Below are 24,291 nucleotides of genomic sequence, written 5' to 3'. Positions count from 1 at the left end.
CCAGACAGTTCAACAACTGCAGACGAAGCATGCAAATATATGAGTCGATCTCATTCAAACCACCACAAGCATCTTTTGCCCTCTGTCACCCATATCGTTAATTTTGCTTTGCCCCATGATTACCTTGATGCCGTTCTTAGGTCTGTCTCTAACTTTGCTCCCCCAAAAAATCTAAGCATGCTAATTAAGTAATGTTCTAAGATTCATGTACAGAACGTGTAAGATGCTAACATCACTGCAAACCCAAAGGATTTTGTGAAAACACTTTCTGATTCGCTGTCTCTCGTCTCACTCATCCTCCGGGCCTCTGCTTTTACTGCTGTCCACAGGAGCTCCTTGCCATTCTTTTCACTTCTAAAGACAAGGGACATATACTTCAATAGTCCAAATAACAATATATCGCAAACCAAGTGACTTTGAACAACAGAAGTTTATTGTCTCAGAGACAAGTAGGGGGAATTTTCCCTTTATTTCTCATCCAGATACATAGCAGTTGCCATCAATCCTCAGCATAAAGATGCATCACTCCATTTGCCTCCATCTTTTCAGGTCACTCTCAATATGTCTTTGTGCCCTCAGATGACTATGTTTATATAACAGCAATACATTGGATTAATATAATATCCCCCAAAACATCCATATGACCTCATTTTAGCTAACTATACCAGCAATAACTCCAGTTCCTACGAAGACCTACTCTGAGGCTGTAAGATGCAACCCAGAATGTATTTTAAGAGGAAGGAAGATAACTCAACCTATACTTGTATTGTATTCCTGTGGAGATATAATCAATTCCCATGAGTTTATCAATTTTGTGTATTTACATATTCTCTATGTAGAGAATGTCCATTGCATATCGGCTGTTGGTGCCAAAAATTCTTTTCTACAAAAGAAATTCACTATGATTGTCACCATGAATAACTGAAAATTGAGTACTTCAGTATTAAAATGAATCAATAAATTGGAGACACCAGAATGAGAGGAAATAAAATTCTAGAAAGGGGAGAGGGTACTAAACAGAGACATACTGACATTGTGTAACTATTTTGATGATTTTACATTCAAAGCAAGAGCATGGAAATTTGAATTATGAGTCAAAGGCAGGCTAGGGATAAGAAAGAGAAGAATTTCCACTACTTTTTGGACAGAAAGACACAAAATTTAAGGTTTTATGAGCCAAGATCTTAGTAACAAGGGAAACATCTACAGCTAAGCCTGACTATGCATTTAGTCATTCCCTTTAGCACATGCCAAGCACTAAAGCTTTTTCAGGCAGCTTAAAACTAAGCAGATAAACTGAAAAGTAGAACCAAGCTTTTATGATTTGGAGTCACAAGAAAAAAGGAATACGATTGTAGGACCTGGCAGGATGAGGGCCCCGGCAAACTCTACAAGCTCTTCAAAGCATTAGGCTGTAGAAGCAAAGGGAGCCAACAAATTGAGTTATAGCCAAATTAAAGCATAGCTTTTATTTTAAGAAACAGCAGGATTAAAAAGTATCAACTCTGGGTTAGAGAAGACTGCATTATCAAGAGACACTATAACTTTCTATTTATGAGAAAAATAATAAAAATTATTATTAGGCAGGTCAGGAAATAGGACATGTTCAAACACCCAGAAATTTTCTCATAATTGATTAATATATTAGAGTTAAGAGAAAAATGTCTTGAAAATATCTTTGAGTTATAAGTCTAAGAAAATAAAGCAGAATTTTCAAATAGATGAAAAGATGAGGGATTTCATCAAAGAACTGAAATACAGAAACAGAATCAAATGAGAATCCTGGAACTGAAACATATAATGACTACATTAAGACTAATTGGAAATTAAGACTAATTACTAAATCAGGAACTTAATACCACAGAAGACAAGCAGAGGATACAATTATTGAAAGGAAGGGCACTCAATTAAAAATACATAAACTTATAGAAAGAGGAGAAAAAGAAATTAAAAATTTCAAAGGAGAGCAGATACATGTGAGATGGCAATGAGAAGTCTAACATATGTAATCAGTGTCTCAAAAAGAAAGAAGCATAATAAGAGATTAAAAGTTCAAAGGATGCCTGATAACTTCCCAACTCATGAACATGGTAGCACAAAGTCTGGGGAATTCTGAGAACCAAAGTCAGTACCCCTACACATACACACACACACACACACACACACCAAAAAGATTAAATCTACCCACATCACACAAAACTGCTGAAAGTCACAGATGATAACAACAAAAGGTTTCAAAGAGAGGTAGGGAAAGAGTGTAATCTTTAGAAAGCAATACAGCTAACTTCTTATTGGCAATGATGACACTCAGATGACAATGGAATGACACCTTTAAGATGCACAGAGAAAACTGCCAATCAAGATATTTATGCTCAAAATTGAAAGGGAGACTGAGTTAGCTATGATCAACAAAGTACCTCAAAGGAAAGAGTAAATACATTGCTAACACATCTAAGCTACATAATAAAATTGTTAAAGGGATATTTTTTCATATAGAAGGAAACTGTTTCTAATTAACAATATGAAAACACTGGAAGCAAGGGAGAGTCAGCCTTTCCCACAATCTCCCAAGAGTCTCCATCACAACCACACTTTCAACTATGTATAGGTGGACCCCAGCAAGCTGTTGATCTCACAGTAAGTACTTCATACTTAAAATCATGCTATCTCACCTTTGCTTCAAATGGATTTTTATTGCTCATTCTTATCTTTGGGGCTTTATGAATGTTTTTGAGACAGCATCTCTCTTTGTAATCCTAGCTAGACTGGAACTCACTATGTGGCCAAGGCTGGCCACAACTCACATTGATTGGCATTCCTCTGCCTCCACAGTGCAGGAATTAAAGGTGTGCACTATCACACTAGGTTCAAAAGAGCATTTTCTTCAATCCCACCCTCATCTGACTCAAAGATTTTGATGTCCTTATCATCACACAACTTTATATAATCGGTATGGAGTTTATTATTCTTAGGTCAGCATGATAAGCCCTTCTGGAAAATCCTAAGTCTTACAGTACCATAGACCCCAGACTTCCCTCCCACTTAAGGTCTTCTCTTCTCCTGAAGAGAGATCAAGTGCCCCTCATGGTGAGGGATGTCAGAAAAGGAATCTCACTGGTCAGTTTTCTGAGTGAATTTTTCTCATTTAACCTACGTATTTTTCATTTCCTTTGGTTTCATTCAAACAGGGGCTTAGTATGAAAATCAAACTGATCTCAAACTCATGGCAAGTCTTTTGCCTGGACCTCACTAGTCTGGGATGGCAGGTGTCAGCCAGGATGCTTGACCCCTATTTAACTGTATCCATGACCCAGGAAGCTGAAGGAAAGATGATATGAGAATCATATTTTGGGCTCCTTCTGTAGTCTGTGCATACTCTTCATGACTAAATGGCCACCAAAATGTCTCTATGAACCATTAAAGGTTTAAGTCCCTGAAGATGTAATGAGCTAGCTAATTCTTCTACCCTTTGAAAGAGGCTGAGGTTAGGTGATAAGGAGCAGGAAAAATAGGCCATGTCCAGTAAAGTACTGCTGCCCACCTTCTTTTTCTTCTAAAGACTTAGTGGTGCAGCCTCTGGCTTTCTTGACGACTATCCTTTGGGGCAGAGCACATGACACAATTTTCTCCAAGGCTCAGGAGCTTCCTGCAGTGAAAGTGCCCTCCTGGTGGGGTGCCTGAGCACAGGCACTTCCTCACATCTTGTTTGCAGTTCTCTACAATAAGCCCTCTCCCACACAGATACATATTTTCATTATCTTATTTTTAGAAATGCAATTTGCCAAAGGGAAACTGGGAACGTGATTTGACATTCTAATTGTACTAGATTTCTCCATATGAGTCTCCCTAGGTTATGGCTCCAAATACGGCAGCTTACCAACAAATCTCAGAAAGCCAGACACTGGTCCTGCACATCCTGGTGACAATCCATGTGCATTATTTGCAGAAAAGCCTCCCCACATATTCATTAGTAAAAAAATCCATCCTTTAGTATTCTTAGTCCTTATTGAAGGACTGATATGGACTGTGAGTGTAAGAAATGAGTTTGGGCTTCTGCGGTGCCATGAATTGAATTTTCTGGCAATTTTCAAGTCTTAAATAAGCTGCTATTCCTGAAGCCACAAATATTTATTCTGTGTGTTTCATCAATGCATTTTACATTAGGACTTGAAAGATGACTCCCTTTAGTAATGTGTTTGTTTTGCAAGCGTGAGGACCTTGGTTCAATACTCACAACCCATGTAACATAAAACAAAAAGACAGAAAGAAGAAAGGGAGGGAAGGACAAGTGGGAGGAAGAGGAGAAGGAGGAGGAAGGAATCTGAGGAATAACAGGTTGTCTTCTGGCCGTAACACCATGCACATATATATGCATGTGCGCACATACAAACACACAAAGTATGTTTAACAATAAGGTTTTGAAATAATTAATATGTGCACTAGTAGAAACTTTATTACTGCGCCATATATTCTTAGAGAGGGGAGAATGCCTTAACCTAGGGACTTCTTTCTCTATCCAACGCCAACTCCTTCCCACCTTCCTTTACTCATTCCTCTTGCCTTCTTCCTTTGTTCCCTCCTTCTGGCCATCCTTTCCTTTATGAATAATTACCTGGGCATCTAAGATGCTCCTGACACTTCTTTAGGAACCAAAACTGCAAGAAAATAAGTCACAGCCTCATTCGTGTTGGAGGACGTAAATAAGCAGGAAGGGAGAAAAAGCATGAGAAGGCAGAGTAAGATAGCTGAGCAGGTCTGGCGTGTGGGAAGCGAGCATGTGGAGGAAGGAAGCAAAGTCCAATCAGAAAGCAAAGGGCTGAGCAGCCCTGCTCCCTGAAGCGGGATGCACACTTGGGCTGACCATGCTGGTGGGAGCAGGACTGGTACTGGATAACTGGTATCAGAATTTGAGGTTTGGGGAAAGTAATCAGTAGAGGGGGCCAGTAGGAACAGTCTGTCTCAGTGTGCCAAACAACAAATATTGCTTTGTTGTGCCCAAATTCTGAACCCCAAAATCACCAAGAGGCCCATTTCGATGCAAAAGCAAAGAGTCTTTTATTGTAGATGTTTAACGAGCTAACCCCATTAGTTCGGGCCCTTCATCCATTCACCACAGCAAATGGCTAGAGAAAGACCCCAAGCAACCTCGAGGCAGGGACCTTAAAGGGCAGCATAAGGGGAGTGTCTAGGGGTATGAAACAGTCTTAGGATTGGTGTGCTTCCAGGTTTGGGTGACCTGCCCTGTGTTGAGTGACTGGTTGTTATGCCCATAGGCCCTCTCAGGGTGACCTGCCCTGTGTTGGTCAACTGGTTGTTATGCCCATAGGCCCTCTCAGGGTGGTAGCTATGCTCTGCACGTAACTGTTGTGCACTGTCCGTAAAGCACACCCAGAGCCGTAAAGCACAGCCCTGCCAGCTAACTTCTGATTGGTTCCTTGCCACGAGGAGGGCATCTGACCTTAGTGACCAGGACAGGAGCGGCAAGGTCATGCAAGCACATGTTAGCCTGTCATGGCTGCTAAAATGGGGGACTGGTCACTACAGATTCTGTACTTACTGCACGGTAGCTTCCCTGTGGAAGACTGGGGAAGCCAAGTTGCGGTCCCTGGTCCCTATGAAGCTGCAGGCAAGAACACAGATCTCTACCTTAGTTCCTCTAATTGAGTATATGGAGGGATGGGCCATTGTAGCTATCTCAGGCTACAACACTTCTCAAGGGTATGGACAAGGGCCTAAGGATTGAATTGAAGACAAAAGACAGTAGGTCATTCTTGCAAGGTGAATGCCATGTATTGCAACAAGAGGGGAACATTATATACCAGTTAGCAGGCACGGTGGAAAGCTACCAAGGTCAGAGGTTCACATTCCCACAGCCCTCAGGCAGTAAGGATGGGCGGATAACAAGAATTTGCATTCAGGTTTTACTGGAAGGAGGGGACAAAAGGTATTTGTTAGAAGCTCCTAGTCACAAGCTGGTCGGCAGACCCCTATGGGGAAGGGTCCAACAGGCCATAGGAAGGTTTAGTGAAGCACATCCATGTAAGTTTCAGGGGGAAAGTGTAACAGGAAGGTATGGACAGGGTTACAGAGGACCCAAGTGACAAGGTACAGAGGTGAAGGAAAGAGACATTCCCCTACAGAGATAGAATGGTGCTTTGGAAAATCAAGAATTAGAAATCCTCAGGTGACACTTGGGAGACACATGAATCAGTTAGAAATAGAGAAACACAGCTAAAAGGTAAGTTATGCAGAGATTTCTTTTAAAGAATTTAATAATCCTATAAATTTAGAATTTATAGGATTGCCAGTAACTTGACAGTCTGAAATCCATAGACAAGGCTGGAAACTCAACATGCTTTGGTTACTTAATTACAGCCATGGAAAATCCTTCCTTCTCTCGGAAAAGCCTAGTGTTGTGCTGAAGGCCTGCAACCCACTGAAGAAGAACTTCCCACATCGAAGTGTGCTTTTTTTTTAAATCAATAACTGTCACTCACATAACAAAATCATTTAGTAGCAACATCAAGACTAGTATTCAGCCAAATGGCTAGGTACCACAACAGTGAAGCAGGCACTTGAAATTAACCACCACAGCACCAAATAGAAGACTCTTATCGGATAGTACAGACACAGCTGTTCCCATCATGGATCCAAGACACCAGAAAGTGTGGCAGTGATGGCCAGTTGTGAGTGAACAGAACAAATTTTAAGGACTCTCATGAGCACATATGCCTTCCTGTGGGGTACTCCCTGAATCATACACACACACACACACACACACTACACATACACACACACACACACACACACACAGGGGGGCTCTATTACCTTAAATGAGAGACTTGGTAGCTTTGTCAAAGGGATGAGTTTTAGACAGAATTTTGAATGTTGCACTATAGCCTAAGGGTGGGAAGAGCCCCAGATAAATGACTTTTTGTTCCCAAATGGCTGTGAGAAAGGAAAAGAACAGAAGATCCTAAGGGTGACAGCATGGGGGTGAGCATCCCATGAAGTTATAGTTTTCATGGGTGACACTACCATTTTCCCACTCATCAATTGTTTAAGATTGCAGTAAACATAGCCACCACCTTGCTTCGCTAGTGTCCAAGGCTAATGCCTAGAGCTGCTGAAATAGTTCAGTAGAGATGTGTTCATGTGTACCCTTTCCCCAAGCCTGCTTCTCCTGCTGTAGTCCATTTGTATGAGGACAAAAATACCATTCAGCCACCTATTCACCTGGAGAAAGTCCTTACCACATCTTTTCAATTTTAGCCATTCACTGATCTCTGCAGATTTTGTCTTCTAAAATATCACACACACACGCACACACACATACACACAAAGAGAGAGACAGACAGAGAGACAGAGAGACAGAGAGACAGAGAGACAGAGAGAGACAGAGAGAGTCTTCCTTCTACTGCTTAATCACCGGGGTCCTACCTAACTGCATCTAACTCTTAGCCACCTCCAACTCTGATTTCCCATTGTTAAGAAGATGGTGACTCTGAGTTGAAAACCCATCAGTATCATTTCCCCTATTTCCAAAGTCATCAATTGAAAACAATCTCAGTTTGAGAAACAAAACCTTCATTGTCTACCTCTTGCTAGCTTCTCCCATCTTCCCCACACTTCACAAGACCAACTATTCACATTCTTTTGTCCTTGGGAATATCTATACCGTCTTTCTCCCTTCCTTCTCTTATGAATCCATGTCTATCCTTTGACACCTTAGTAAACATATTTCTTCCAACCACACCTGCATATTTCCATCTAATAAAAAAACAGGAAGAGGTTCATCTAATCCTGCCCTGCCCCTAATCCTACCAGTCCATTCTGAGCACTACTTAAATTCTTGACTCAGCACTGAGGTTCTCTCAACCCTACATAAAAGACAGGATCTCTACAGATGAGGCTCAGGGAGTGCCCAATTTCTGCTATTCCAGGTACAAGAATACTGAAGCCCAGGGTTTACAGGAACCATTTGTTTTGTCACGACACAGCTTAAACAAAGGGCAAATCCATACAAAGAGATTCAGTGAACAGTCACTCTCTAGGTCCCCGGCTTTGAAAAGCACAACAGCAGCTCAGCAGCTCCCACAGCAGGGTTACTCAGCCTGTGACTCACCCGGGTATTGGTTTATTGGCATTCTTTCTCCATCATTTAACAATAAGTAGCTCTTCCAAAAATAGGTAAATAAGGACAAATCAAAAGAGCAATATTTTCTATTATTCTCCAGCCAAGAGCAAGAACAGCAAATAGGACGGACCTTTTCGAGTTTGTGATGTCTGGCTTAGGATTTGGGGTTCTAAAAGTCAGGCTAAAAGAAAGTTCACATTGTTAGGGTGACAATGTAGGTGGATAGCAGGTAAGGTCACTCACCTGCCGGATGACATTTGGTGCTGTCAAGACAGCCACTTACAGAACCACAGTAGATTAAAGGAAGCCTTTGGAAGAAAAGACATCTGACAGTGAGAGGACAATTGAGGAATTAACTCCAGGGATAGTCAGCTCCAGCCTAGAAAACCAAGCACAGAATAAAAGGACAACCCCTGTCACCCCTCCAGCTCCCAACCCCTCACCGACACACACTGCTGTAATGCCTCACCTGGTCATTGCTGCATTTTCCAGAAGCACTACCTATACTGGCCAAAGAAATCAATCTTCTAAAGATAAGCAAGCCGGGCAATGGTGGCGCATGCCTTTAATCCCAGCACTCAGGAGGCAGAGGCAGGTGAATCTCTGTGAGTTCGGGGCCAGCCTGGTCTACAGAGCGAGTTCCAGGACAGCCTCCAAAACAATACAGAGAAGCCCTGTCTTGAAAAATCAAAAAACAAAGCAAAAACAAAAATATACCCCACAAAGATAAGCAAATGGCAGTTATTTAAAATAATAAATTAATTCAAGACTCAACGAGACTCCACACTAAGTTTTCAGAGCACAGTGGCTGATAAAATAGTTAGGATGTAATTATTATCTCTCAAACAAAATTAAAAATAAATTCAAATTCATGAGATTAAAGGATGGCAGTAAGTAGCACGTGTCATTCATTCTTTTGTTCGTGAATAACTCTTCACATATTCAATATTTGTTAATGAAGCAACCACACAGCAACACTAAACACATCAGCAAAATGACAGTAGCCACCACAAGGTTAAAGTATGAAACTGCACAGCCCAGTCATCAACACAGAGACCTCAGACAAGTTCCTAGATGTCCTATAGAATGGGTTCATACAGTATCTTTGCCCCATAAGATAGTTGTGAAAAATAAGTAATCTTGTAAATGTGAAATCCTTGTTGTAATTGCCTTCCAAGTCATGTAAGAGTAGCAATGACAAAGAACCATGAAATTGTAACACATCTTTACTGAGCATCAACTACATGGCATGAGCCCTATATCATCATCATCATCATCATCAGTAGTAGTCATACTATTTATTAGTATTATTACTTGGATACTTTACTTTTGTATTCTATTGTGTGTGTGTGTGTGTGTGTGTGTGTGTGTGTGTGTATAGATAGATGTGCTTGTGTGTGTGGTGTACGTTCACATGTGAATCAGCACAGAGACCTCAGAAAGACTGGGAATCCTGCCGTATCAGTCTTTACCTTATCCTTTTGAGACAATGCATCTCACTGAACCTGGAATTAGGATGTTGGTGAGTAAGCACCATGGATCCTCTTGTCCACTCTGCACCCCATGGCACTGTGATTATAGTCACACTTGGCTTTTTACATGGGGTCTGAACACAACTCTTCATGCTTGCACAGCCAGCAGCACTGTTATGCACTGAGCCATTTCTCCAGCCCCTACTTTGCTTTTGCTATTTTAATTTAAAACATACTACATTTTTTGATTTCTACAGTTGTCAGAACACATAGATTGTTAACTTCGGCATGTTTCAGTAGGAAATTAGATAAAAAAACAAACAAACAAATGAATGTCCAACATGGTCCAAGACAATGGTCCCAACTGTATTGAGCCGAGAATATAGGAAGCTTAAAGGGCCAGAGAATATTTCTAAAAGGGGTATGTATGCATGTATGTGTGCATGTGTGTCTGTATGTGTGCATGTGTGTCTGTGTGTGTGTATGTGTGCATTTGTCCAAAATCTAGCATAGTCTACATGCCTCATAAAGAATATTATGCTCAAGACCAAGGAGAAGCCACGTCTTCTTGGATCTTGGTTGACAAAGCAGAGCAATAATGGAAGCCTATGTCAGAACAGTGATAAAAGCACCACCACCACTAATGGTAGAGTTCTGAGTGGGGGCAATATGAGGTTATATTCAGAAGAGCCAATGAGAACCAAGGCAGTTCTGTGAGTCAAGGTATATGAGAAGGACTGTGTCCACATGCCGAGCCAAGAAACTGAGATGTGATAGGGAAAAGATTGCATCAAAAGTCAGAAATTCCAGACATGAAAAGCCAATGCAAGGGTAAAGTTTGTCTCAACTTTGGGTCATGACCCCTTTGGAGGATCAAACAACTCATTCACAGGCGTCATATGGCAGATATCCTGTATATCCGATATTTACATTACATCCTGTATATCAGATATGACAGCATCAAAATTGCAGTTATGAAGTAGCAATGAAATTATTTTATGGTTGTGGGTCACCATAACATGAGGAACTGTATGAAAGGGTCACAGAATCAGGAATGTTGAGAACCATTGGTCTAAGAACATATGGCAGTTCTCATCTTTTTCTCCCTGGTATGGGAATGTGTGAGCATCCATACAATGTTGGTCCGGCTGCTGTTTTTAATCTGTAGGATGATTCACATGTTGCCTGATCATGCTTACATTCGCTCTCTCTTCCCTCCTGAGATTATAACTTTCTAGTCCCAGAGAAACTTTCAAATTGTAGATATCCAATAAACATTTCCTGAATGAATGAATGAATGAATGAATGAATGAATACCTACCTGCTGTGGGGAAATTAGCAGACACCAAGGGAGTCTGATTTTGAGCCAACTGCCCTAGGAGAGAAGCGCTCCTTAAATCCTCCCTGCCCAGAGAAAAGTAGTTTCAGGGTGTGGGGACATCTGTTGGTGACGCCTGCCAAGAATCAACAGTGCCATCTTCTGAGAAGAACAAATCAATTTTCCTTCAGAGAACTACCATTACCCACCCTCTCCTGACTAAGAGTATTCTAAGAACACAGCCAAGTCTCTCCCCACCCTTGAAATATGAACCTTAAGCAAAACTTAGAGGACAGGAAGTGGACGGAGGTGATTCAACCCAGCAGTGATGGAGAGTCTTCCCATTAGCCCCTGCTACTTGGATGGTTTCTATCCACCCCCTTGGAGACTGGTAACATAACTCTTCCTTTGAGCCAGCTAGCTCCCTCTAGCCTTCTAAACAATTTCTCTTGTAAGTTAGCAAGTTACATACAAGTGACCTAGTAAGTTAGTCCATTTTAAGAGCTGTAAACTAAGAATCTACCAAGCATGGTGGCACATGTATGCTATCTCATTGGTCAGGAAGCTGATACAGGAGCGCTAAGTTAGCAATGTAATGACCTTGTCTCATATAAAACCAAGCTAGTTATAAACTAAGAAGTCAACTTATGGTGCACACTGACACCTGACTCTCCAACAGTGTATTTCTCAGGCTCAGCTCACATCTGAATCCTTGGGGAGTTTTTAAGACGTCAGCATTCAGGCCAGACCTCGCAGCTATTAAATGGGCTGGCTTGTTCCACTAGTACCTTTTAAAGCCTCCCCAGGGGACTCTAATGTGCAGCCTCGGTGGAGGATCACTGCTCTCAAGATGTGTGTAAATCAGGCCACCTGCCTATTCTAAGGAAATGAGGGAAGCAATTGGAAATGTAAAAGTAGCATACTTTCAACAGGGAATGTGCCTCCACACAGAGCTCACGTTTTCCCCCTGAATTCAAGGACTAGAACTGGGTTTTCATCTTTAATTACTTTTTTTCCGTGTGTGTGTGTGTGTGTGTGTGTGTGTGTGTGTGTGTGTTCATATGTGTGCACATGGCAGATGTATGTGGGGTACTTGTGGAAACCAGAAGAGGGCATCAGATTCTGTGGAGCTGGGGTTTCAGGCCACAGCTAGGAACACACACATTGAAAGATTCCCAAGAGTTCTCCACCATAGAGCTGTCTCGCCAGTCTACTTAAACACTGTGTTTCACCACCAGGTAAAATTAAAGAAACTCACAATTGTGAGCACTGCCTAATTTTATTAACAGCACAAGTGCAAATCAGCACCAGGGAAGAAACTACTCTAGTTGAGTTGCCATTTGCAGATCACCAGCACCCATCCCAAGCTTGGAAACAGTTCTAACAAAGAAACCCTGGAGCTGAGTTTAAAGTGAGACTACCTTTGGTGACATCTGTTAACTAGAAGGTGATACTGATGGGAAAAGAAGCTAAATAGATCAACATCTCACACCCCATCTACTGACCTTGCTTTGGGAAGGTCATATATATGTTCAAGTTCCAGGAAGCAATAAATTACACACACACAAAGAACAAACATGTCAACAACCAGAAACACTGTTGACATACTTGACACTTCATTTCCTAAAGCAAGGGCTTACCTTGTTACATGCATCATTTCTATATATGGGCAACATGGCAACCATCCTGAAACCCAGCTTCAGGAATACACAGCACACAGGGAATTCCATACTTGCATGAGGACTCAGAAGAAGAAGCCTCAATGGCCAGGCATCCTGGTGTCGCTGCTCTAGCACTCACATTGAGCTGGATCTCAGTCACTCACATTGCTTTCTCTTGAACAGAATTCTCCAATTTGTGGAGACATGAGGCACATGCTTGGGTTATTTTGGGCTCTAACAGAACTCACAGAACATCACTGTGCCTATACACTACACTCTGCTTCCCGTATCTTTTAGGTGAAACCAAATAACACTGCCCATAGAAATTAGGTCCATCTCTACTGTCAGCTATGCATGCCCTGCCTCCATTTTATTTTAAGCTGCAGTGAGATCACTAAGAACAGGCCTATGTACAGAGAAGCATCGTGCATGGAAACTCTAGTAAACATCCTGTAGCTGTATATAGACAATAAGAAGAACTGTACCCCCAGGAACTCACTATAGTTGACACACTGAATCTTTAACTCATGGAGTGGGGGTGTTTTACTTCCCTTACTGTTAAACTCAAGGTTTACAACAGAACACATTTTGAACCATTAAAAAGATAAAAATAAGTCAAATTTAAAATCAATGATGCTCATTGATTGTCTTCATTTGCATTTGACCAACAGATGAGGAAATAACTAAGTATAAACCAATCACAACCAAACCACAGTTTAGCAGATCTCAACTTCCTAATGCTGTAACCTTTTAATACAGTTCATCATGATGTGGTGACTACCAAACATAACATTATTTTCATTGTTACTTCCTAACTGTAATTTTGTTACTGTCATGAATCATAGTGTGTATATATTATGTGTTTTCTGATGGTCTTATGTGACCCTTGTGAAAGGGACAATTGCATCCCCCCCAAAGAAGTTGTGATGTACAAGTTGAGAACTGCTGGTGAGTCAAGTACTTTATTAAAAATGAGAATTGAAATCAAGAGATCTTGGAGACTTAAATATGTCCTAAGCATATATGATCAAAAAAACAGAACTCCCACCTTCATGATTACAATATATTGGCTTCTTAAAATTTAAATAAGCATAACTAATTTAGTTCATGTGCCAAAGTGTAAAAATAAAATAAAATGGGACGAAAAGAAATGAGAAACAAAAGACCATTCATCAGCTCTTTTGCTGTTAATTCATTAAGTCCTACTTTGAGGATATTTCTAAGCAACTAATTACAATGATGTTTGGCCAGGTATTGTCTCTCCTTAACTGGGAGGCGGGATGGAGAGATAGATCGGGAAGCAAAACACATGCTGCATGAGTATGAACACATGGGTTTGGATCTCTAGAACCCATGCAAAGCAGGTATAGTAGTGAGTATCTGCAATCCAATACTCCTGTGACAATGTGGGAAGACATAGGAAACAGGAAAATCTCTTAGAGCTTACAGGCCAGCAAGCCTGACATAATGAGGCCATTGAATAAAAGGAGGCGCTGTCTTAAACAAGGTGAGAGGTGAGGACAAACATCTGAGTTTGTCTCCTGTCCTCCATGTATACTGACATGTGTGCACCCACACACACACAAATATTAATTGTCCCTCCAGTCCAGAGTATAATTGAGAATGACCCATCTTAAGAATATAATTCATATGAAGTAAAATTGTTCTTTATTGTGTTACCGAATAACCACAGTACAACAATGAGACAAACAGATAAGATGACAAAAAGCTGAAGTTGAATATCTAAATATCCAAGTTCAAATCCTGACCTCTCATGTAACAAGCTGTGACACCCTACATTGTCTGGCAGATTTCAGCCACTATAAAATGGGGTGAAAATGATAGCCACCTATCTAAAAGTTCATGTGGACAATTCAGTAGCATACACTTGAACTCCAAATTTAGTTAGCCATGATCAGAAAATAGTTGCACTTGCTCGTCCTCTGCTGGAAGCAATGGCTGCCACAAGTACATTTCTCTTTATCATGCAAACCCAAAAACGAGTATGAAGGATTTTATGTGTTTTACCTTCTCCAAGCCATTTGTTCTGCTGTAATTATGTACAGTTTATTGTGTTGGGCATTTTCCCATTACTATAATAAAGTCCCTGAGGCTGGGTATATGAATCTCATAGTTTTAGAGGATAGAAGACTAGACCCTCACTTCAGCTTAGTGGAAGTCTCAAGAAAGATGACCTCTGTGGGGCTCCAACTTGACATGACTACAGTCATCTTCAGTCATAACCACCATGACTCTCCCTGAAAACCCTCACCTCTTTTTTGCATGCATATTATAGCTAAATCATCAGAGTATTGTATTTGTTACTTTTTCTTTTGCTGTTACAAAATACTCTGTAAAAAAATCAACTTAAGGTAGAAAGGGTTTATTTTAGCTTGTAATTCAGGAAGCCATGGTGGGGGAAATCAAGGCAGCAGCAACTTTAAAAAACTGGGAGAAGAGAGTAATGAATGCCAGTGTTCAGCTTATTTTGATGCGTGCAGTACAGGGTCCCAGGCAGGGAATTGTACCAACCACAGTGGATGGATGCTCCTGCCTTAATAAGTGTAATTGCAATAATCCACCACAGGCCTGTACTAAGGCCCACATTCCAGATGACTCTAGAGTCTATCAAATGATAGTACTGACCATAAAAGTTGGTCTACAGATCTTCACAACTGTGTCCAACACCTTCCTCAGCCCCAGAATGTGTTTGACTCAGTTGATGTTAGCTTGGGCTAAATCAGGTGCATCCCAGCCTGGATGAATAGTCATGGCCACTACTTAAGCCCTTTCCTATGATCAAAGTCATAAGGATCTACTGCTCTGGTGGACATGTTTGACTACACTTCTGTTTGTAGGTTCCCTGTTAGTTTCACTGTGCAATCCATTGTGGCTGGTGTTGCAACTTATAAAAAAGCAAAGCAAGAGAAAAAGATAACATTCGACAGACCTCCTGTGGAGGGTTTTTTTAATTAGGGGAAAAGAAGTAGAGGAGAGGAGGAAGGAGATCAGACTTTGGAGACAGGAGCAGCAGAAGAGAAGAGAGAGGTCAGGGAGGGAGGGAGGGTGGAGGGAGAGGACAGAGATACAGGCAGAGAAGCAGACAGAGAGAAAAACAGACAAACACATACAGAGAGAGAGAGAGAGAGAGAGAGAGAGAGAGAGAGAGAGAGAGAGAGAGAGAGAGAGACGGGAGGTGGCCAGGATCTTTTTAAAACAGAATGTAGTGAAAATGTGCATAGGTGGTGCTCTTAGTGACTGCAGCTGAGGATATATCTTGTCAGAACCCCAAGCCAGGACAGATGTCTGAATTTTAACAGCTGGGCTTTCCTAAAAGGAGCCAAAGCATGGGTAGAATGAGAGAGAGAGAGAGAGAGAGAGATCCTACCAATAAACAGTAAGACAGAGAGAAGTTCAGAGGATCAGGCTTTTGTGAAAACAGATTTGGGGTCCCAAGAGAGGCATCTTCATCCCTTCTAGGGTAGGGATCCCAATGGCTTGCCCTAGCTCTACCTCTTGAAGGTCTTTCTACCTCAATGTCTCTAGACCAGTGGTCCTCAACATGGGGGTCACAACCCCCAAAGTCCATCAGAAACCACAGGTCCTTACCAGTAGCAATATTACAGCTACGAAGCCCCAAGAGAAATAACTGTATGATTGGGGGTCACCACAATATGAGGAACTGTATTAAAGGGGTGCAGCCTAAGGAAGATAGAGAATCACTAGTCTACCCTAAGGATCAAGCCTCCAGCATATGGACCCTCGAAGGACGTCAAATCAGATGCAGGCCCCAACACTCATATACCTGCAATGAGATTTTATTCAGAGATAGATGTGGGAGTATCTTAGAGTTTGGAGTTTGGCCAATGGCAGTAGACAATGAACACACATGAACCAAGAAGACCTTCATGCTAATATGAACTAAGCAAAGGAGAATTCAGCTAATCAGAGCAATGAAATTACTGAGGTGAAGATCTTGCTCCATGCTTCTTATTTCCTTATGATTTTAAGTGTAAGGAAGGTTTCTTTTGTGTTGTCAATGTATATTTATACAATAAAAGCATTTGTACAGGGTCTAGTAATAAAAACATAACAGTCATTTAATAAGTACTTACGTGGGAGGCATTTTACAAATAGAACCAAATCAATGCTATTTTAAACATACTTTGGTTCCCATTTTATCTACAGAAGACTCAGCATGATCACCCAAGGCTGTGACTACTGTGTGGTCATGGAAGGTGCTGGCAACATCCCAATTTAACTCCTCCTTGTACCTTCCCACACTGCAGAGGCTGGAGGGCTGCAGTTCTCAGCCTTCTTTGTTCTACATGTGAACTCGGCTCTGCCAGGCAGACCAACCACAGAGCATCAGGAAGACAGACATGAGCATCAAGTAGAGATGTGGGATTCTTGGGCACAGAGTCCAGACTTTGGTTGGGGCAGGGAAGTTGCAGTGTGTGGGAATGACTAGCTGTACTTGGAGTTGGCAGTGGGGTCTGGCCTCAAGAAGTCCCTTACTATTTCGGAGTGTTTCTCCTAGCAGGATTATTTCTATCTCTATGAAAAGTCACACTTTATACCCAGGCCTGGGAAGTCTGTAAATTATCCATTGTCCTGTAACAAAGTAATTTTTGTTTAAACTAACTGGAGTGAGTCATGTTCTTAAAACTGAAGAACTGGTACCAAATCAATAATCTTTTAAACTCTGTGATGTTCATCTATATCTATGTGAGCCTCACCATTAAAAACTGGATTTTTTTAGTTGTTTTTTCCCAGACATTATCTAGGAAGTAAACAAGAAATAATAGTTTCATCACCAAGAACAACAAAACCTAGATTTGGGTCTTTTTTAAACTTTTTAAAAATGATTCCTTTTTATTTATTTTTTATGTACATTGGTGTTTTGCCTGCATGCATGTCTGTGTGAGGGTGTCTGGCCCCCTGGAACTGGAGTTACAGATAGTTTTGAGCAGTCATGTGGGTGCTGGGAATTGAGCCAAGGTCCTCTAGAAGAATAGCCAGCACTCTTAACCTCTGAACCATCTCTCGAGCCCCAGATTTGGGCCCGGAAAACTACAGAGACCATACTACACACACACACACACACACACACACACACACACACACACACACACACACACACACACACCACAGTTGGCTTAAAGAGGAAAGAACCAAATGAGTTCAGAGAAATAAGTATAAGGTTTTGGGGGTGGATTCTGGGAAGATGCAGTCAGCAGAAATGTGGGAAAGCAGCGGAAACTAGAGCTCCCCTTTTCAACTAAAGTGAGAGAGAAATTGAAAGAATCTTGGCAGGGGTTCAGGGGAGGTCAAGAGTAGCACTGCTGGGGACAAAACATAGTGGTCTGACCTGAACTCCATCATAGAAACGACACTGGGAATCAATACCCCCTAACTGGTTCAAAGACTGCAGGTTTGAAACAGCAGATGCGGTCCTGACTACAGGCTCACAAACTATGCTCCAGAAACAAATTCTCAGCCACTGGCTTTTTTTTTAATCTGTGAAGTTCTGTTGAAATATATCTGCACCCAGCATTTGCATATTGCCGATAGCTGCTTTCAGGCCACAGAGGCCATCTAACCTATATGGCTTTGATGTTTGCCATCTGACCCTTTCCAGAAACATCTGCCAATCCTCAGTCTAAGTGAAAGGAGCACAAAGTCATTTGACAATGATCTCAGCTTTACATCTCTGTCACTGAGCGAGAGGGACATACGAGCAGACGGAGTCCTAGGTTGCTTCCTAATGGGGAGGAAAGTTTTGACCCCCATAGTGGAAGCAGTATCCATGAGTGTTTAGTCTGCAAGCATCCCTGTGTGGGCAGAGAGGGGACTAGAGATGAGGGACACTGTGGAGACTAAAGTGGGGAAGTAGCCAGGGGAGTTGAAAGCATTGAAACAGGAAGCCAGAGGGCAAAGATGATAAATCAGGAGAGGAAAGAGCCCAGATAGAGATGGAAAGGTTAAAAACTCAGGCTAACACTCCACAAGGCATTCAAGGAAGAAAAAGAAAACACAGAGGGGTTGCCAGACGAATGACAGGTGGCCCATGCCTCAGAACCCAAAGAAGAGTACTTAATTGCTCTAGGAGCTCCTACTATGTCATCAGAGCCTGTGGGGACATTGAGGATAAAGGGCTGACTTTGAGTGCCACAGAGAGGAAGCCTTCGGCAGTAGTGGTGCATAAGGTGGACTCGGGGTGGGTCCTGGTAATTTAGAGAAGAAAGAGGTGTCTGAAATTTCAAACAGTGAGGTAGGATACTGCTCCGGAAGGGGTTAAGATGAAAGGAGGAGATGAAAAGGGAGCTGGGAGAAGAAAATGGGTCTCATGAGCCTTTAGGAAAGATGGGTGCTATGGACAAAAGCTTTTTTACCCAAAGACATCAACCTGGCAGCATTCATTGTAATAGGGTTTGACCTGTAAGGTGAGGCGTTTCCATTTTCTCAGTCAACAAGGGAAGGTTTTTTCTTAGCTGTGTTTTAGACAAAAAAAAAGAAATAGCAACTCTACTGAAATTCAGTACCAATGCTGCCCACCTCATGCCTGGGGCTAATTTATCTCAGATTAATGAGAGAATGAATAGGCGAAAGGCATTCCTTGGCCTTTCTTAGCTGCAGTTGGGGCTGCCATGGAGGAAGAGTAGAGAAGAAGGCAGAGCCCATCATTAGAGAAGGAGTGCAACAGAAAGGCGTGTTAAATAATCAACAAACAAGAGCCTCATGGAAACTCGATGCTGTCGTTTTGTTTGGGTTCCAGGGAAAATGAGACAGCAGCTCAAAACATATGGGGCGTTGCAGGAGCCAGAGAAAGCAGGCAAGAGAATCCTACTGAGTAAAGTCTGAGAAGACTATAAAAGAAAGTTGAGTCCTTTGTCTCCTGGCCACTTTCTGTGTCATCCCTGGAGACTCACCACTTAGGAGACATCTCCAGTCTCTTTGTCCATTTGTAGGCGGATGTGAACCACTGATGTGACCACTCCATTTATCATGAAGTTTGATAAATGAAAGTGATCTTGGAAAGGCACAGGCTCTGAGTCCTAGTGATTTTCTCCATTTCTGGAAAATATCAGATTCCATGAACTCTTGAAAGCCAAGTGTGCATGAGAAGAGAGAAGCTCCGGTGTCTGGAAGAGCCTCCTTGCCAAGTGACAGCCCTGTGGGTTCCATCACTAGATGTGGCACTTCTGACAAAATCGAGTTACATGGGTAAAGGCTCAGTGCAGTCAGGGAAAGAAAATCTTGCAGGCCAAGGTTTGGAGCGTGGATGCTACAGCCAGACCACTTGGAGTAGAATACTAGCTCCTCCAGTTTTGACACGAGATCCTTTACAAATTTCTCAGCACCTCAAAACTTCAGTTTTCTCACTTATGGAGTATAGATAGCATACACACGCACATGTATACTAACAAACATATATATGCACTCACAATTATACCACAACTATAAATAGATACCGCTACTTGACTCTTCATTTTGAAGAAGCAACATGAAGGTGGGAAGTGAGAAATGCTCGTGTTTTGGGTAGCAGCTACTGGTATCCAAGGGTGGGAAGTAGGAAGTGATGACATCAGATGGAAAGATCTAGTTACAGAAAATTTTGACTTTGTATTGTCTTGCTAGGAAATCTGGGATCCTCAGAAGATACTGTGAGAAAAGAGGTACTCATGGGGAGACCTTAAGACATGATCGTGCAGGAAACAGCTCCTGGACAAGGACAAAAATTCATGAACCACTGGAGGCTTAGCCACTGCAGTTCTTTAACGACACTGTCAAATGCATATTGAATGGAAGGAGAGAAGGTCATCTCAAGGGATTCTTTTCATTGTTCTCATTGGAGAGCATGAAGTCCAGAGTCTCCCACATGCTAAGTATAAGTTACATGCCTCAGCCCTTCAAGGGACTGAGCTATATCCCCAGCCACTTGAGAGACTGTAGCTAATTAAGGCACTCAAGTCTTTTCTGGCTAGGAACACTATCCAGAAGAAAACCAGTGAAGCAAGTCAGTCAAGTAGCCAGGACGTTCTGCTCACATTGTTCGGTGGCATTTCCCAAGTATTACCTAAACACAGCCTTTGTTTTCTGTTTGCAGTTATTTGACAAAGTCAAATATCACTTTCAAGGCAATGAGAAAATAAAAACAATATTAGAAACCTTTCTCAAACTAAATTATATGGCCTGCTCCTTAGATTCAGCAAACATCTTTCTTCCCGCCATGTTGTCCTTTATTAAAATCTGATACTAATGTGGGGCTAATATGACAGCCCTGAGCACACAGAAGAAGTTATAAAGGAAATGAGCTTTTATTACTTTTCTAAAGACAAAGCAATAACTTAGAATAACAGAATAATGTTAAACTTTCTGCCCTCAAATTTCCCCTTTATCTTCCTCCATATCTCAGGGATATTTTCTTTAAAAACAATGGAAGTTCCACTTACAAGTTCACAATAGATCAGTGAGCAAGCAGAGCATTTTCTCTGCCTTCTTCTATGAGTAGTAAAAACTGCCTTTGAAATAAGTCTACAAATTTACTGTCTTTTCTTTCTTTATTCTCGGACATATTGAATAAACTAATAAATTGACTGTCACCTGGCTCCCCTCCCTGTCACTCATTCCACACATGACCTTTAACTTCCTGATTAGCAATCCTTGAGATCTCCTTGGATTTCAGGGACTCTTTTCTTGAATGTATTCTTCTGGAACTGGAATTGGGATATTTTCAACATGCCCAACTCATGACTCCCTATTTAAAAATCCAAGGATTTCCCACAAATTCACCAGACATAGTCATATTTCCACTCAGTTGGGACACTCAGTTGGGACACTCAGCAGCTCTGTCCTCAATCTTCCTGCCCTCATCTCACCTCTTCTCAACAGCCCACAATTTTACCCATACTGCTCTAGAAAGCCAGTGGTACTCTCATGCAACCATGCTCTATTTCACATTCTGAGTCTTGTGTACTATCCTACATCCCTGTTTGCTAGACTTAATAATTATATTGTACATGCCTTCTGCCAGGACCTATACAGTGAGCTTTATGAATGCTAACATATTGTAGCAAAGGTATTCCCCACCTCATTTAATAGATAGGATGAGGTTATAAAACTAACACAAAGACCACACAGGCAGCAGAAAGCACGAGTCCAACTTAGACTGTGCAGCTGCTGAGTTCAAGGCCTTGCTCACACAGAGCCTCTCTCTGCTCGGTTCAACTCGGGCACCGTGGCCGCACAGCCCACCCTGACCACAAACCTCCGCTGCTGACCAGTCCTTTCTGTGAACTTCAGAGAGAGGCTTATTGTGTGCTTCATGGTTCTTCTCCTCATTAGACCGTAAGTTACCAGAAGGCAGACGCCATCATTCATCATGGCACCCTCAGCACAGGTGCTCAATACTTGTTTGATGAATGGCTTACTAGGAGTGATAGATAGGCTTATTATGTGTCCCATTGTTGGCATAAGGAGACTGTCAAGGAAGTACATACAAAGAAGTTTTTGTTTCTTTTAGATCACCATGCTGCTAGCTAACATTATATCTAAGCCACAAGTCGTGGGGAAACTTTGCATGTCCCCACCTCTCCCAATACCTAAAACACAGTAGTTGTGTTGCATAGACCAGCACTATTATCTAGAATGTTCTAAGATCCTAATAATGTCTGTGTCTGCACTATCCAATAGAGAGGGCATTGAGTATAAGCCTAGAGACTAAAGAATTAAATCTCTCATCGGATTTAATTTTTAATTATTTAAATGTTAAATAGGTCTATGTAGCTAATATTAGAAAACACAACGCATTTTGGAGCCATTGGCAAAGTGGCAGAGAATAGATTAATGATAGAAAAGCCCTAGGTGCTGGTCTTGTCCAGGGCTGAAGAATCACCTATGTGGTCCATGCTAAAAATGGGACAGTCCCAGGCAGACAGGGACAGACAGACAGACAGTGGCTAAGCAGACCTCACTGGAGGTTTCACACAAGAACTATAGAGAAATGGGAAAGAAGTTGGGGAAAGCCTGGGTGAAGACAAGGGTGAAGACTCATACATGGCAGAGGAGGGGACAGCCATTCTAGAAGCAATTGTTTCTTGTCCCTTGATGTCTCAATGTATCTACACATTCTCACACCTGGTTTCCAGCATAGAGATTTCAAATGAACACATGTGACTCTCTTTGATGCTTGCTCTTTTTCAAACACATGTGCTTTGTTTTACTCATCTGCCTCTTAGCTGGGGGAGTCAAGATGACAGCCTACTCAATGCTCTTTGATCTGCCATTTAAATTTCCATTTCCATCCCATAATCTGCTAATCTTCCCAGCATCTCTGTGCAAGGTTGAATTAAATTCCCATATTGAATCCCAACATGAAAGGCATTTCTTTGTGAGAGGCTCAGTAAAATGTTCTTCGAAGTGACATTTAAAATGCTCAGCTCCATAATGGAATGATAAAACAGGGCTCCTGGTGTTAGTACACACTGGCAAAAAGAACATTTTTTTATTAGTCAGAAACTAAAAAAGATAGACCAAGATAATTTTTTAAAGTTTATTCCCGCTAGACTGTCATGGTGGTATTATGACTCAAACTCTAATAGTCACTGAATTCCTGGAGGAATCTAACTTCTTAAGGAGATATCAGACATCAAAGCCTGATTCACAACACATTAACCACCAGTGGCCAGAGAAAGTTTGAATGCCACTGGAAAAGTTAAATATTAGATTTTTCCCTGAAACACTTAAACCCAAAAAAGCCAGCTCTGCAGTTGTGACATAGACTTGTGTGCATTCTTTATAGGCCTACAGACGATCGTTGCACACCACTCCTTCTGTTGCTATGGTGACCCAAATAAATTCTCTCCTGAGATCCATTCCTCTCAGATGCCAATGCATCAGGTCAAGCAGGCTAGCAAATAACACACTGGCCCTAAACATTCTCACATTCTCCAGGCAACTACAAAGAACCATTTCTCCACACATCACACTCAATTTCAACATTTCTGCCATTCTAATTCCCTTACAGCCAGTAAAAGAAAAAAAAGGACTCCATGCTTAGGTATTTCTTTTATTTGTTTAACCATCAAACTGAATGTTTGTGAAAAGCAAAAAGGAAGAGAAAGTAAGAAGGAATTCTCCAACCATCTATCCATGATCTTTGTGTTCACCTTCAATCGAGACTTTTCATCCGAATGCAGGAAGCTAGGGACTCATGCCATTTGTCCTCCATATATTAATATGACATCGGTACCATTAAATATGACATTTAATACTAAGAAGTAGAACTTAGGGGATGATTGTGATAGAAACGGAGCTACTACCAGAAAAGTCCTGCAGGAAAGCACTGAATCCTAGAAAATATGCAGCGAGCTCTCTACTAGAAATCGCTTTGAAAGTTACTGTCGCTAGAGATGTCTTTTAAAGTGTCTAGTGCCTGAGACTTTCCAGGAGTGTTAAATATATATTACACATCATAGCAGACAGACATGTCTCAAGACCATCACCTACACAAGCATTTCACAGTCGCAGTCTATGTGCAACAGGAAACATCCTAACCACACTCCCAAAGGTTCGAGTCTATTAATTTCACCTAAAGAGGAAGAATATATGGATGACAAAACTAACTCAAGGGGTTTTAATAAGGAAGGGTAATGTGGGCATCCTCCTGCAGGTCTACCGACAATAAGCACACATGGATAA

The sequence above is a fragment of the Mesocricetus auratus genome, unplaced genomic scaffold (assembly GCF_017639785.1).
Source record: "Mesocricetus auratus isolate SY011 unplaced genomic scaffold, BCM_Maur_2.0 Super-Scaffold_100011, whole genome shotgun sequence".
NCBI lineage: Eukaryota > Metazoa > Chordata > Mammalia > Rodentia > Cricetidae > Mesocricetus > Mesocricetus auratus.
Note: the sequence above shows the minus strand (reverse complement) of the source record.